At 41.3% G+C, this 17,275-nt stretch overlaps 1 long non-coding RNA gene across 1 annotated transcript; it reads left to right on the forward strand.

Moving 5' to 3' along the window:
- Nucleotides 1–7,465: 7,465 nt before the first annotated feature.
- On the forward strand, nt 7,466–17,048 carry LOC147020016 (uncharacterized). Its single transcript, XR_015062061.1, has 3 exons — nt 7,466–8,194; nt 8,411–8,516; nt 16,366–17,048. It is a non-coding gene; the product is annotated as an uncharacterized LOC147020016 (long non-coding RNA).
- The last annotated feature ends 227 nt before the right edge of the window (nt 17,049–17,275 follow it).

A 17,275-nucleotide genomic window follows, 5' to 3' on the forward strand; every position in this document is an offset into this window, starting at 1 on the left:
CACAGTTGGGCACTAAATATGGATGGCCGTCGGCTCACGAGGAGCTACTCCACCCTTTGAAAGGTTTTGTTTTTAATCCTGCTGGGTGTCCATATCATACACCCTACTCACCAATAAACTTGGTGGGGGAGACGGTTTAGTCGCCGACAACCTGACCATGAGGCAGGTTAGTGCAGGTTTACATGGTACCTGTAGCAATTCACAGATCTAATCTGACCTGACCTGTAATATAATGTCAAAATGAAATGGGATCGCATTGTCAACTGGACATATTCCGCACAATAGATTGTGTTCATCATAATCATGGCATTTGGGAACTTTTTAAGCATGAGAATGCTTCTTAAGCAGGAAAGAAGTAATACATGTGCATTACTTTTCTCCAGGAAAAAAAATAAAAATAAACACTACAACGGATGAAAGGCTGGATGTTCAGCCAAAAATAATTCGTCTCGTCTTTGTGATCCTGCCAAAGTTAGTTAAACCCCACAGTTCACACCAGTTTTGTAAGGCTTAGCGGTAAGTGAACCTATTATTATGCAGAAGGGCGTACAGTCCCTAAACATACCTGTGTCAGAAGCAATAATTCTGAGAAATTTTCACTATTTATACAGCCAGTTTATCAACTTATTCAGCCAGCTTACCACAAGCATTAGTTAAATTCAGGGACAAAATGCTCATCGAACACAATGTCTTTTCATCGCCACATGGTGCAAGATGATAAACACAATGCCCCTGAGAGAAATGATGCCTCACATGAAAAAGCCTTCATGCAGCTGATACTTCATCCTTGATGCACAATAACAGCAGCACAGTACATCTATCCTCTAACGCAGAAACGACAGAGATCACTATATGAGTGAAATTGGATCGTTATTCTCATACACCCTTGTGGGATATCAGAGGGTTCACGACCTGTTGTTGAGACCTTTTCTAGCTGAGAATTTAGCCTGGACAGGTTGTTACTTCATCACAAGATGCTGCTGAGGCAGCCTTAGACGAGGACAGACATTTCAAATTTGGTTTTCTCTTTATGTATCCTGTCAGCCAGCACATTGGATTACAAAATCTTAAATCGGCAAATTGTCTTAAGCATTTGTTATTACCGTAGAGCATCTGCAAGATAACAAAATGAGTCATGCAGGACTTAAGGTCTCCAGCAAAATGTTCAAGAAGTCATTAAGCACATAGATGTGATGAAAAGCAAGGTAATGAAATGACTGATCACCTCGACTCATTTGTTCCTCCTTTTTTCCCACCTGTGGAATCACGTTCCACATTTTATTCAATCTTATTCTTCCCTCCAAGGCTTCAAGATAGCTGTTTACAACCATCTCACATCATTCCCCATCCAAAACCATCATCTTTTCTACCCTCGTTAACCACCCCTCACCCCTACCTCCCCTCAATCGCCCCTCCCTCCAAATTTCCAGTTTTTACTTCCTGAGAGTTTGTTGCTGTGTCCATCTTGTCCACCCCATGCATCCTCCCCCCCCTCATTCCTCCCCACACCCACACCCATGTTCAATTGTGCTTCTCTTTGGACTCTGCAAAATTTTTATCCATCCCACCTCATCAGAAGAAAATATCACAACTACCACGGAGTAGTGTTGCTTGTCTGGTGAACTCTGTGTGCATCAAGTGTTTGTGCTGCCTGGAGCTTATTTGATACCAGCTGGTGTTTTAGTGCATCCTTTAATTTGATGGACTGTGAGTGAATAACTCGTATCTGCTTTGTTAGCGCTTTGTGTTGGTCTTTCCTTTTGAGAATGCATCGCTTCAAATGGATGGCAAAGACAGCAGTGGAAATGTTATCTAAAATAGTGGTGTGGAACCTGCGGCCCACAACACATCAACCTGCACCCGTCCCCCTTTGTTTTATACGCCACGTTGCACATGTACACTTTAAACACTTTGCAGTAATTGGAGTCACAGAGAAGTTGTATAAAGCAAGAAGCATATTTAAGACTTGAAATGCTTTTTCATCTGTATTGATATGTTCAATATTTATTATATTCTTAATCTTTTTATGAAAAAGCAAATACCAACCGACGCTTTGCTTTTGGGAATACTAAGAGGGAGGGGGGGGAGGGAGACAGAGAGAGGGACGAGCAGAGAGAGGGTAGTGGAGAACAAGGAGGGGGTAAGGAGATAGTGGGGAAGGGGGAGAGAGAGAGAAAAGGTGGGGAGAGCGGAGGGGGACGGGGAGAGTGGGGAAAGGGAAGAGAGAGATAGGAGGGGTGGGGGAGTGAGAGGAGGAAGTGGGCAAGTAAAGGGGTAGTTCGGAAGAGGGTGCGAGTAACGGGGAGGGGGGAAGAGGAAGGGGAGTGAGAGCGACGTCTTACCACATGTCTCTATACACTCCGGGAGTGAAGGGTTGCGAGGAGGGTAATGGGAGTGGGAGAGGGGGAGAGAAAACAAGTGGTGTGGGAGGAGAGTGTTGCACTTTATTAGAGAGAGAGAGAGAGAGAGAGAGAGAGAGAGAGAGAGAGAGAGAGAGAGAGAGAGAGAGAGAGAGAGAGAGAGAGAGAGAGAGAGAGAGAGAGAGAGAGAGAGAGAGAGAGAGAGAGAGAGAGAGAGAGAGAGAGAGAGAGAGAGAGAGAGAGAGAGAGAGAGAGAGAGAGAGAGAGAGAGAGAGAGAGAGAGAGAGAGAGAGAGAGAGAGAGAGAGAGAGAGAGAGAGAGAGAGAGAGAGAGAGAGAGAGAGATAACAAAGAGAATAATATAATATCACACACAAAAATATATACATACACACATCGCATATATATATATATATATATATATATATATATATATATATACACATACATATATATATACACATACATATATATATATATATATATATATATATATATATATATATATATATATATATTTGGGTGGTCGCTAGACTACCGTTATTCTCAGATTTTCTATCTGTCTGTATGTCTGTCTGTTTGTTTGTATGTAATGAACAGCTCTGGAGCCCAGAGGAGGAAACCGATTTTGATGAAACTTGACTGGTCGGTTCATACCAGGATCTTGTTGTACGCTTTTGAGCACCGTTGCTATGAACGCCACCGTTGCCTAGCAACGGGACTTTGAAATTTTTGAAAAAAATCCGAAAAATATTTATGTATATATTTTTTCCGAAAATCAAAAATCGGCTTCTGCACTTTTATGCGCACTATAATCAACCTCTTTGTCAAATATTTTCAGCCCGATCCGTCAAAAACTGTGACTAGTATGCAATTATATAGCGACCACCCATGTCGCCTTCCGGCTTGTATATACAGTATGTGTCTATGTGTATGTATATATATATATATATATATATATATATATATATATATATATATATATATATATATATATATATATATATATATATATATATATATATATATATATATATATATATATATATATATATATATATATATTTATATATATATATATATATATATATATATATATATTTATATATATATATATATATATATATATATATATATATATATATATATATATGTATGTGTATATATATATGTATATATATATATATATATATATATATATATATATATATATATATATATATATATATATATATATATATATATATATATATGTGTGTGTGTGTGTGTATGTATATACATAAATGTGTGTGTGTGTATATATATATATATATATATATATATATATATATATATATATATATATATATATATATATATATATATATATATATATATATATATATATATATATATATTATATATACTAACCTGGTGTTGGCTTAGTGGTTAGGGTGGTGGCTTGGGATCCCAGGGTCCTGAGTTCAAGCCCCGTTGGCTGCTGAATTAACACCAGGGGGTTGACTCAGCCTGTCATCCTTCCAAGGTCGTCGAAATGAGTACCAGTGTACTGGTCCCGGTGTATGCCCCGGTTAGAATAGGTGTACCATATCCCTGTGTGTCATAAGAGGCGACCAGGGTTGGCGCCAGGAAGGGCATCCGGCCATAAAACATTGCCTCAAGAAAAAGCCAAACCCCTGCACAGCAGGGAAAAATGGTAGTAAAAACGGTCATTTTAATTTTTTTATATACTATATATACGAGTGCGTGCCCATGTGTGCGTGCCCATACGTGCATGGCCGTATGTGCAAAAAAAAAACAACTTTCAAACCGTATGCCAGAAACAACAACTGCACAGGCCGTTCCTTCGCTCTCTCGTGCCCGTACGTGCAAAAAAATTAATAAAATAAACTTTCAAACTGCGTGCCAGAAACAACAACCGCACAGGCCGTTCCTTCGCTCTCATGTGCCCGTATGTGCATGGCCGTACGTGCAAAAAATAAAAATAACAAATAAAAACTCAAAACATGTGCCAGAAACAACAACCACACAGGCCGTTCCTCCGTTCAAAAAAAAAACTTTCAAACCGCTTGCCAGAAACAACAAATACACAGGCCGTTCCTTCACTCTTGCATGCCCGTACGTGCGTGGCCGTACGTGCAAAAACAAAAAACAAAAAAAAACATCTTTCAAACTACCACACAGGCCATTCCTTCGCTCTCGTAAACGACGACTGGATTGGGGCATTGTGTTTATCTATAAATGCGCATTAAAAATCGAGAAATTCTTACAATACAGTAAGCCATCACTATATGTTGTAACCCGTAATGGGGAACGCGCTCTAACTTGGCCATAACTTGGGAACCACTTGTCCGATTAATTTCAAACCTTTTGAAAGGCAAACAAACAGAGATAGCTGGAATTATAGATATAAGATAGCTACTGTGGTTGCAAAACGCCAAGCAACGTGTCCTGTCATTGGTTTGGTAAATAAATGGCCATAACTTGGGAACCACTTGTCCGATTAATATCAAACCTTGAAAAGGCACACACTCAGTTCCCTACCAATATATCTGGCAAGTTTCAATTAGATCGGACCAGTGGTTGTCGAGAAACAGCGGTTACGGACACACACACAGACGCACACAGACACACAGAGATTGCTGGAATTATATGTACTAGTGGATGCCTGTATGTGTGTGCCCGTACATGTGTGGCCGTACGTGCGTGGCCATACATGCAAAAAAAAAAATCTTTCAAACCGCGTGCCAGAAACAACAACCACACAGGCCGTTCCTTCGCTCTCGCGTGGCCGTACGTGCAAGAAAAAAAAAAAACTTTCAAACAACCACACAGGCCGTTCCTTCGCTCTCGTAAACGACGACTGGATTGGAGCATTGTGTTTATCTATAAATGCACATAAGAAATAGAGAAATTATTAGAATACACTAAGTCATCACTATCCGGAAGTCCATACGTTGTAACCCATAATGGGGAACGCGGCTGAGTATCTCTTCTCCATCGGCCATGCCTACGCAGCAACGTGGCTTGTCATTGGTTGGTAAATAAATGGCGATAACTTGGGAAGCACTTGTCCGATTAATATCAAACCTTGAAAAGGCACATCCACAGGGCCCCAGCAATATACCTGGCAAGTTTCAATTAGATCGGACTAGTGGTTGGCGAGAAACAGCAGTCTCACACACACACACACACACACACACACACACACACACACACACACACACACACACACACACACACACACACACACACACACACATTGCTGGAATTATAGATAGATGAACACCCCCTAAATTATCTTCAAAAGGGGTGCTTAAATTTACCCAAATACCCAGTTTTCATTTGTGCATTCCCTTGGAGTTACCTTAGTCTGTAAGCAAATTTTCAGGCCTCTAGGTTTCATGGTTTTGGAGTTATGGAGGAGACATACTGACTGATACACACACACACACACACACACACACACACACACACAGGCACAGACACACACACACACACACACATCTTTATTATTGTAGAATATATGTCATATAAAATTAAAATGTATCATTTTGGTTTGTAATTGTGATAAAAGGGAGTCTTGTGGCAGTTGGAGATATTTAAGAATAAAATCTGAAACTCGCTAAAGGGGCTGTCGCACCTTGACGTTTGAGCCAGCGTATGGCAAGGTATCAAAATGTATGTAAAACGCTAGCGTACGCTGAACTATTGATGTTTTTTTAAGTGTTGTGCGTATAATAACGTGTTGGACGTATGCATAACGTATTAGTAACGTACACAGAACGTTTCAATCACATATAGATAACTTATACCAACGAATGCTGAGCGTGTTGTCAGCGTTCACAACCTATGCCCAACGATAGTCTAACTTATGCATAGCGCGGCAACGTATCACCGACGATCATGTGGCGTAGGCTATTCATAGGCTGCAGCTCGACGATTCAAATCATAACTGCTGTCACACCTTGACGTTTTAGCCAGCGTATGCCGACGTATGAAAAATTTGCCGAACCAAGCTGGCACACGTCAAATATGTTATGGGTAAGTTTTGTATATGTAAGAGCACGCTGGCATATGTCATAGTACGCTGCCAGATATCGTAATGCGCTGGCATACGTCATCATATACCGAGTACGTCGAGAAATTTTCAGCATGTTGAAAATTTCTCGACGTACTCGGTGTATGACACACGTTCCACATATGCTGGCATAAGTTGTAGGCACGTTATGCGATCGTTGACACACGTCGACACACGTTACTTGTACGTTACTCATAAGTCGAAACACGTCGAGGTTATGGTTAGCCTTAGTGTTCCAGACTCCCTGGTTTTTTTTTTTCTTTGGTATGACGGTGATGTTGACACTTCGATTTCTAGTGCGGTTATGATTTAAATCGTTGAGCGGCTGCCTATTAATTATATTATATCATAACCGCACTAGAAATCGAAGTGTCAACATCACCGTCACGCCAAAGAAAAAAAACCCCCCCAAAAAACCAGGGAGTCTGGAACACTGATGCTAACCATTACCTTGACGTGTTTCGACTTATGAGTAACTTACAAGTAACGTGTGTCGACGTGTGTCAACGATCGTGTAACGTGCCTACAACACGTTACTCATAGGTTAGAAATAAGTTTTGGGTACGCTAAACATTACCTCGACGTGTTTCGACTTATGACTAACTTACAAGTAACGTGTGTCAACGATCGCGTAACGTGCCTACAACTTATGGCCAAGTGTATGCGGAACGTGTGAGTCATACGCTGGCATACGTCGAAAAATTTCAAGCATGGAAAATTTGTCTAACACCTCGGCGTACTACGAAAAAAAAGCCAGCGTACTACAACGTATGCTAGCGTGCTCTTAACGTAAACACAAACTTACCCATAACGTATTCGATGTGTGCCAGCATTTTAGCCAAATTTTGCATACGTCAGGCAAACGCTGGCTAAATCGTCAAGGTGTGACAGGACCTTAATTAGCTAGAGTTGCCCACTTCTGACAGTGAAGGATTGCCTTGGTAACGTGAACTACATATTGTAACTATTAAGCACTTAACTATAACTCTATCAATATATTGTAACTATTAAGTACGTAACTTAATTAACTATAATTCTTCACCTTCAGGTGATGTGTGAGAGGTACTTCCTCACAGTTTGTCGTTGAGAGTGACAGAAGAACTGTATCTGAAAGTAATATGTGACCGAAAAATGTCCATTCTTTGAGGAAAACGTCGATACTATGCAAGGCAAATGTCTGTATAATTTGAGATAGAGACCGTTCTCATATCAATGAGTTCTACCCTCACTCCCTTTGTTTCTCCAGTGCTATTGTTCCTGCTCATAAACTTGCAAAGACTGTTGAAAACTCGAGCAGAATGTGACCTGATGGTCACCAGGATAGTAGTATCACCTGTGTGCTGCAAATTCTGTTAGTGATGCAATCGCTGCTGAAGGCAAATGTGACATCAGTTTGCAAACTGGAGCTTTGCCAATTTGAAGAATATTTTCCGATTGTGATCTTTTTTTCCATGGACCTTTCTTTGTTTCTTGGTTCTGTCATGTGATATTCGTTTTGCATGAGCATTTGTTTGACTATAATTGCACTTTTGTTTTTAGACTAGCATCAGGACATTCAGAGGCGTTTGTGCATTGACTGTTTTTCCCCTTGGCACCACGCTTCCCTAATTATATTTTCAGCACAAGAATAGGGTCATGGAAGAGCAAGAAGATGGAGTAAACAAGCAACAAACTGACAATGGAGTAACAGTTGCACTAAATGAGTGGGGATGGATGGAGGGCGAGAGAGCGAGAGAACGATTAGTAATCTACAGGTAAGAGGGTTGGATTAAATCTTATTAAAGGGGATCTTGTGTCGTGAGATGGTGACATGACATGGTATTGTGTCATTTTATTCCAACTGTTGCTTAGCAATGAGTCGCTGCTTTTCTGTAAATAATCAAATCTAAAAATATAACAAGTATAGCAAGAAAAGGGAAGAAGTTCATCCAATCTCACTTTGATCATCTGTTAATCCATGTTCTATGCAGGAGGAAAAAAGGACTTTGGAGAAAACGCTGAACTTTATTTCAATAGAGCTTCACACGCTGTTGGAAAATCACCTCATACACAGCTGGGTGCTCGGATTGAATTATGGTCAGACTGTACTTGTAAAGGATGTGGCATCTGCATATTAAGTCTGCTATTAATGAGGCTTAATGAAGTCTTCTATTCTGCGTTGCATGATCCTTAGTAATATTGCACTAGCAGGTTAAATCAAGACAATGGTTTGGTTATTTGAATATCCTCCTGGATCCCCTTTCTTTGGCAATGGTATGTATGCTGACTGCTTCCACCCTTTTAGGCCATAGAATCCTGCTCCAGATCTGTGTACAGACAGGTGTTAACATTTGATTGCCTCCTCCCCAACTACTTTAAATAGTTATATTGGAATTTAATCATCATCTCATGCTTTTCCATTTGCCAGCTCTTTCAGGGCTTTACGTAGCTCACATTCTATCACTAATGGTTCTTGTTCATATTCTCTTTCTTCAAAGGCTGCCATCATATTATCATATCGCTATCTTGTTTGTATCGAGTTCTGATATAGTCCTTCCATTTTTCTTTCACCTGCGTTTCTTCTGACATCTTTTCCTGTTCTGCTCTTGAGGACCCCAATCCTTAATCAAAACTTTCCTGTGATCTCTCTGGTCTATTAAAAAAGATCTCTTGTGTTACCCACTTTATTGTCTCACTTCTCTTGGCATGCCTCTGAAATACCTCTGTCTCTCCTAGCTTGTCGTTGGAAGTCGACATTTAGCCACTCAATGTCCTCTCTTGATGCACCTTTGGTTTTAATCTCTCTTCTTCTGTATGCAATATGTATTGCCTCTTCTGACAGCTATTTCATCTTCTTCTTTCTGTTTGCTTTTGGGATGTTGTTTTTGGCTTCTTTTACAATGTCGTCAACATCTTGCAACAATTGTGTGTCATTCTGTCAACCAATTCCAGCTCTATGCCTGGTGTTGGCTTAATGGTTAGGGTGGTGGGCTTGGGATCTAGGATCCTGAGTTCAAATCCCACTTGCCTGTTGAATTAATACCAGGTAGGTTGACTCTGTCTGTCATCCTTCTGAGGTCGGAAAAATGAGTGCCAGCTTGCTGGTATCCTGTATCGGAGTGGTGACTCATCCAGAATTGTGCCCAGTAGCCAAGGAGATTGCTTAGGCAGCACCAACGCTCTGCACAGAGTATGGTTCCAATGGATGGATGGAATTACAGCTGTGCAAAACGCTTTTTTTTCAACTTGTATTGCATATTCTTTAGATACGTTTTCAATGTCATATCTTGGAGCTTTTGGTTTTTGACCTTTCTCAATTTGACTCATAGCTTCGCGACAAATTCACGACCTGTCCCATAATCTGCACCCAGCAATACGTTGGCAGATTGCTAGCACTTCTCCATCTTCTACTGATTCTGAATGTAGTCAATTTGGTTTCTATGTTGCCCATCAGGTGAAGTCCATGTGTGACACAATCTGCTCTTGAGTTGTTTTAACCATTTGTTTGCAATTACGAGATCATTCTCCACACAATTCCAGCATTTGCTACCCTGGCTCATTTCAGCTCCCAAGTCTGTGCTTTCCTGAAATAATCGCTGGTGCTCCTGATTCTCCCATTTTTGCATTCCATTCTCTCATAATTAATTAACCCTCCCCCTACAGCATAGGGGGGGGGGGTTTCCTGTTCTAGGGCTTGTTTCCACAATTAGTGCCCCCAAGGTTGGCATATATATGTATATTCTTCCTTTTACTTCTTGTGAGAGCTGTATCTCATTGCCGGCTAGGACATTTATAAATTTTGCATCAATAATGGGAATAAAAAGTATGTGGTGTTACAGAATATATTTTTTAACCCTCACCTAATTTTTGAGGTCATGACAGAAACTGACTGTCACACTGACACTTGACTGGCACTTGAGGGACAGTGGGGGAGGAGGGGAATGGTTCTCTTATACAGGCATTAGTACAGTATTGAACAAAATTGGGTACATCATTAAAACAGAACGTTCAAATTGGTCATACTAAACACTGCCCAAAGATGCCTGTGGGGAGTGGAGGGGATTTGAGAGGAGGTAAGTGTGAGGGAAGGGGAAGGAAAGGATGGGTGTTTTCCTTCAATTGTAGAAAAATCCCCACCAGTGTTTGTGCCTTTATTTAATTTTCACACACACTCGAACCTCGAGAATCTCCAAACCGGAGACAAATTGCGGAATTCATCCAAGCAGCAGTTTTGATCTCAAAATAAAAAGCTTTCCTTTCTCCAATTCGCAGTCTTTGATACCCCTTCCTCTCCTCGACCTCTGGAGAGTTGAATGGTGATACAGGGGGTTTGGGAGGAGGAATGTGAGAGGGCAGGGGGAGGGAAGGCAGAATGTGGTGGGAGGGGGGAGAGGCAGTGTAGGGGGAGAGAAAGACACAGCATGAGGTGAGAGAAAGGGAGTGTGAGGGGAGGTAATGGGGACGCAGTGCGAGGGGAGGGAAAAAAATAAGCTGAATGCTTTGCTGAGGTAAATACACTGAGTTATAAAAATCACTAATTTGTTGAAATATTCATTTTTCACTCCAGATTTCAACACTTATTTAGTTCACAAGACCCAATTCTCAACTCAGATATCCATCCATTGGGAGCATCCTCTGTGTAGAGCATTGGTGCTGTTTAAGCAGTCTCTTTGGCTATTGGGCACAATCTTGGACAGGTCACCACTCCAACACAGGATACCAGCAAGCTGTTACTCATTTTTCCGACCTCAGAAGGATGACAGGCAAAGTCAATCCCACCTGGTATGACTTCAACAGCTGAGTGGGATTTGAACCCAAGATCCTAGGATCCCAAGCCCACCACCCTAACCATTAAGCCAACACCAGGCATACTCAGATATAATATTTTGATTATATAATTTAATTATTTTGTGAGAGTAGGTTGTGTTTCCCAATCAAAGCAAGTTTGATTAGGCCAACCAAAATGGCAAATTAAGACCCTAGCACACTGACAGAGGGCTGACCAAGAATGATGCCGCCTTGGGGAAGAATAATTATACAAGGCGTTAATTATCTTCAATAGGGGTGTTTTAAATAACCCAAACACCCAATTTTCATTTATGCACTCCATTGGAGTTCCCTTCATATGCATGCAAAGTTTCAGGCTGCTAGGTTTCATGGTTTTGGGGTTAGGGAGGAGACACACACATTTATTTGTATCAACAAACAGGTGTGTGTGTGTGTGTGTGTGTGTGTGTGTGTGTGTGTGTGTGTGTGTGTGTGTGTGTGTGTGTGTGTGTGTGTGTGTGTGTGTGTGTGTGTGTGTGTGTGTGTGTGGTGTGAAAGGACAATGGGGATGATTTGAGAATTAACACAGGGGGAATATCGAGAGAAGAGACAGATATGAGTGTGAGGATGAAAGGGAGGGTGCCTCTACATCCGATTCTGGTCTTTGCCAATTGGGGTTACGAACACTTCCACTAGCATTCACGAAGCGATAACTGATGAATAATTACCCTTCATCAACCACCGTCATTTCTATAACTATATATATTTTATATATGTACAATGTACATATGTACACTGTGTGCATATGTATATATACAGTAACACTATGTGTACACTATATATACACTTGCCGAAGAAGCTGTATAAAGCAACCCAAGAAGACCTACCCAAGGTAAGTGCTGTGCTGTTTCAAGCCCTTCCCAGAGTTCCTCAACATCTGCAAAGACGTTCACACATCGTACACGCATGACAATCCCAATGCTACACTCCCCCTCAGCTACCGGACTGGTTTCATCGCTTATTGGCGAATGATAGGAATTCTTTCAAGGAATTCCACTGCCTCCAGAATTCTTTCCAGGTTTGCTTTCCAGGAATTCCACATGTAGAGACAAGACCAAAGTTCGACGTAGTCTCACTATTGAACAAGCATTTACACGTGATGAAATACAACGAATTACCGATATGCTAATGATTTCACGCTGGGCTCTTCATCGCACTTGGTAATTGGTACGTTCTTTCCTTTCATTTTTCAATCTGATCAGGCTTTGTCTTGATCGAGACAACGCCTTGATCAATGAATGGATGGAAAATAACACGTGCATGAAGAATGCCTCTACTCTGATATACCTAAGAAATGTAAATGTTAAGGTAAAGTCATTAATGCGAATAAGCACGTGATAAACCTGTCTGATATTGTGCACTCCGACATCGAGGAGTCTGTCCTAGCCCTTGGCTATGGTTTCGGTATTCCCAAAGCCAGTATCAAAAGAGAGGAGGTGTTTGCCGAGTTTGAGCTCTTTTATGTGCAATTGTCCCATCATATTCCTATTTCTAATGACGAATCAAATTCCTGCTGAGCACGACGGACTGATACAAAGTTCAAATTACTGGGCAATGTGGTTCATTACGACCGCACGGCTGCACTTGAACGGAAATTGCAAACGTGTTTATTGCAATTGTGCAAAAGCAAAGAACTCCCACATGATGTATATGAGCGTATCCATCCACATGGTTCACAGCGTCCTCGGATGTATGGGTTACCCAAAATACCTAAAGAAGGCATCCCACTATGTCCTATGCTATCTATGATTGGTTATGCACAAAATAAACTCTCCAAGTGGTTGAATGAATTATTGCAACCTGTTCTTGAGGAATTCTCTGAGTACACAATCAAAGATTCGTTCACGTTTGCTAGAACCATGCGTGAATTGGAGCGGGACCAGAATGTTGTGACCATGTGCTCCTTTGACATAGCCAGTCTGTTCACGAATGTTCCTCTCCAAGAAATCAACGATATATGTATGGCATTGCTATTTCATAGCAACCTTGAACCACCATGTATCTCTGAAGCGGTCGGTCTTTGTGGAACTCATGAAAGCGGCAACACGAGCAGTGGGGTTCACCTTCAATGACAACATGTATACGCAAGTAGACAGAGTCGTGATGGGATCACCATTAGGTCCACCGCTCGCATTTTCGTCGACTTTCCTGAGAAGCGTGTGCTGCATTAAATGAACATGAACCTTAGACCTACGGTGTATTGTTGTGGGCCGGGTATCGACTGCGAGCACGACCGCGAGTTGGAGCAGCAGAGTCGACTCCACCAAACACCCGGAATTCAGATCGTTACCCTCGGATAACTTCCAAGGTACGGGTCCTTTACAGGACCGTGAATCGTCAATAACTCAACCGCATGGGCACAGGGTTATTTGCCAAACTTTAAAATACCTAGAGGCCCACGTGGCGAGCTACCGAGGAATTCACACCTTTGACGGGACTCGAACGGGACGAGTAACCCGAGCGGATGGTTACCGAGGTCCCGTCGGTCCAAATGAACATCTACAGCAGCAACGGCCTTTTTAATCACCCAACACACACCGTGCTAAACCAATGAAGGAAAGGACAAAGACGAGCTGAAACATTCAACAATAGGGGTATTTATTTACAATAGGTGGGGAAGGAACACATAAAGGGCAGAGTTAAACCGACTATGAAGGATGCAAATAATGTACAGCAAAAGCATTTAACCAGTTCTACTTAGTCAAGACAGGCCCGCACACAAACACACACCCAAAGAAAAGAGATGGACCTCAAGGGTCTTGATTATTCCTTCAGCTCGGATGGAAGTCGAGCTGAGGGACGAGAACGTGGCTGGCTACCTGGCAGCGAGCGCGCGGCTGGACGTCCACAACTTCCCGGAGCTCCAGTCGCCAGAAGACGGACCAGGGCAGCCAGACGCAGACCAGCGCCAGCGACGAGATGAGGCCAGACCAGCATCGAGAGATGCGTTCCGTGAACCAGACTATGCGCTCGAGCAGACAGAGAACCAGACTATGAGCTCGAGCAAACAGGGCGCAATTATTTGTTCTCCTTTCTTTCGTCCCCCTTCTCGGGCGCGGTCCGCTCATATAACTGAGCTTTAGGGGACGGCTATCTGTCTGTGTGCACAAGGCTTCCAAATTCGTAACAATATTACCTATATGTGGACGACACATTTGCAATCTTCAATACTCCTACCACCTGCACTGACTTCCACAAACATCTCAATGCTCTCCATCCTGCATTAAAGTTTACATGTGAGACTGAGCAGTCAAATGTACTTCCCTTTCTAGATGTGTTAGTCGAGAAGACTGAGGATGGATTCTTAATGACAATCTACTGCAAGGCTACCTTCACTGAGCAGTACACATGGTGGGACACCTTTAGCTCAACATGCAACAAGATTTCCCTCATGAATACCCTTGTTAATAGAGCATGGTCCATATGTTCACCTTGTCAATTTACTGCTGAAATTGAGCGCATTAAGCCCATTTTCCATGACAATGGCTATCCTAAGTGACTCATCTCTGGGTTAATAGAGCGCAAAACTGCCATTTGGACTGAGGATACTGTATTTGTACCAGAAAAGTGTCCAGTTTATCTTAAGCTGCCACAGAGAGGTAAAATCTCTCAAAAGTTTGAACAGGTGAAACGGTCAGTTTCACAATGTTACAACTCTGTTGCAACGAGATTGAGTTTCACTTCCCACAAATTGCTCCCCTCTCTCCAGAATGATGTGCTCCCGACCATAAAACTGAACAATGTTATTTACGAATTTCAGTGCCGGTGTGATGCCAGGTACGTAGGTCGCACATCACTCAGACTGCAGGATCGGATCAAGCAGCACATTCCATTGGCAATCTGGAACAACTTGGAGACTGGTCGTACACAACCATTTCGCACATGTAAGAACCCAACAAGAATGCCTGCTCAAAAAGTGATTCTGCCATTGGTCAGCACCTCCTGAACAATCCTGAATGTGCCCAGGACTATCACGCTGAACGATTCCACATCGTGGCACGTGTGCGTACTGAAGCACATTTATGAGTTCTTGAAGCCACATTTATACACACACGAGCTCCTGTTCTTTGCAAACAAAAAGAGTATCTGAAACACTGCATCTGTTTTGACATGGATCCATTGTAAAATGGGAGGTCATGGGTTCCCTCGTTGCTTCAAAGCCATGATACGTATGTTCGTGTCAGTAACAGTCCAAAGCAGGAATCCCAAACTGTCTGAACAAATAAATTGTTTCATTTTGTGTCTGCATTTCCTGTATTTTTGTGTGTGTCCTGACGAGCTGCAAGACGAAAAGCTTCGACATTGTCTTCTTTTTTTTCTGCTATTTTCAAATATATATATAAAACAAATCAAATCCCTTAACTTGATGAAGCAGCAGGGCACATATCGAGTCCCATTACTGAACTTGCTGTACTACCTGTGAGCAACAAGTGTCATCTCCCACACGAACACATTGTCTCTGCCCTGCTGACCAGTTCGGAGGATTGCAGTCAGGAATAATAAATTAAACGTAAGGAGCACATGGAAGTAACACACCAAGATGTGACGTAACACACGCCATGCACATAAATTATGCCCGATTTGGTGGCTGAACGGTTGAAGCATCCGCTCTTAATTTGAAAGACTGGTGGTTCAAACCCTGGCTGAGTAATACCCAAAATTTTTTTAAAGTACGTCCTGCTTCCTTACTCGATGCTCAGCATTTATAAGGATAAAGCATGGACAAACAATTCTGGGAAGGCAATGGCAAACCACATAGTGTAACCCTTTGCAAGAAACTGCTTCAGCAGCACCAAAGCTTTGTAAAGAGTATGGGACAATAATTTGTTGAAATATTCATATATATATATATATATATATATATATATATATATATATATATATATATATATATATATATATATATATATATATATATATATATATATATACACCTATACATACTGTAAATTTACACTTATATTTGTACAGAGTGGTATTTGTATTATTACACCCTCTGGCTACCCCGTCTCCTGAGCTGCCTATATATATATATATATATATATATATATATATATATATATATATATATATATATATATATATATATGTAATAATTTTGGTCTTGTGTCTTCAACAGTGTGTTCAAGAGAAGAGAGCTGAGCACTGCAATGAAGTAGACACCAAGCAGATGTCTAACTCGCTTGGATGTTCTGCCGCTAATAGCCATGCAAGTGGAAAGTCTGACTACAATGATGGTATACATCCCAGAGCAGCAGAACTTTGAGGTCGTGCCAGTGCACTGTGCTGCAGGCACTGGACGCATTTGAATTACCACGGTGCTTGGAGCATTGAACAAACCCACTGATCATCTTGAAGCTGTCAAAACATTTTTTACGTTGGATGAATCACTTTACATTGTTCAGTGCATTTGCCAGATGCAATAATATAGCTCATTCAATCTCGAAGTTGAACAAATTGCTCACTACATTTACTGGCTATATTCATTTCCATAGTGCTGCAAAGAGGTGATAATAGCGTGTACATACATCAGCCCCTATGTAGTGATTGCTGTAACATATTTCAGCAGATCGTTGATTTAAAAAAAGAGCACTCAATTGGTCTGTTTCATGTTCCCATCTGAGTCCTTGGGTCATTATACTCATATCCTCGGTTTAAATTCTTGAAATTGTACTGATTTAACAATTGTCTCCTAATGTTCCTGCCATTAATGTTAAATTATACTGGTGTCTTCTGCTGTCCTTGTCCTGCATGTAATAATGGAGATGTGCAGGCTGCTTTGTTCTCATCTTTAATGTCCATAAAGACGAGTAACACACACAAAGTATGCCATCAATCTTCAATATTCTTTCTTTTCTGGGTTTTATGCTCATTTTGAAAAGTATAAACACCCTCTGCATGTTATCTATGCAAAATATCAGATTTGTTTTTTCCCACATATAATTTCAGACATTCCTCTTCTCCTTTATTTTCTCATCATAATCTCTCTCTTCTCTGCCTACCCTCCTTCACAATTCCTCAATGTGTCC

Source organism: Eptatretus burgeri, chromosome 9 (assembly GCF_056783735.1).
Source record: "Eptatretus burgeri isolate ZD-2024b chromosome 9, Ebu_testis_v1, whole genome shotgun sequence".
In the NCBI taxonomy this organism is placed as follows: Eukaryota; Metazoa; Chordata; class Myxini; order Myxiniformes; family Myxinidae; genus Eptatretus; species Eptatretus burgeri.